Here is a 531-nt window from a genome sequence, read left to right on the forward strand (position 1 = left end):
CAAGTCAGTCACCAGTCGGTTAACAAGGTGGTAAACCAATCAGCCAGATGATCACTCGTCAGTCAGTCGGACAGTCAGCTATCCACCAATGGGGTCAGCAACTCAGTTAACCATTCAGATACACACTTAGATACCAGTAATTCACTTAACCACTCAGTCAACTAGTCACATAGTCACAAAGCCAGTCAATCACTAATGCGTCAGCCAGGTAGCGTGCCTGATAGGTAGCCGGTTCAGTACCAGGAAGTGTGTCAGTCATTCAGTCACTCAGCCACTCAGTCAACAAGTCACTCAGCCAGTCAGTAACCACTTAGTATGTCAGTCCACTACCAGTAGGTAAGGCGGTCAGTGATTCAGTCAACCAATCAGACAGTCAGACACTAGTCAGCCAGTAATAAGTCTGTCACCAAGTCAATCACCTAGCCAGTCAACCAGTCAGTCAACAAGTCAGTCAACCAGTCGGTCAACCAACAAGTAAGGGAGTCAAGTACCAGTAAATCAGTCAACCAGTCAGTGAGTCAGTCAGTCACC

Source organism: Stylophora pistillata, chromosome 2 (assembly GCF_964205215.1).
Source record: "Stylophora pistillata chromosome 2, jaStyPist1.2, whole genome shotgun sequence".
NCBI classification, from domain to species: Eukaryota; Metazoa; Cnidaria; class Anthozoa; order Scleractinia; family Pocilloporidae; genus Stylophora; species Stylophora pistillata.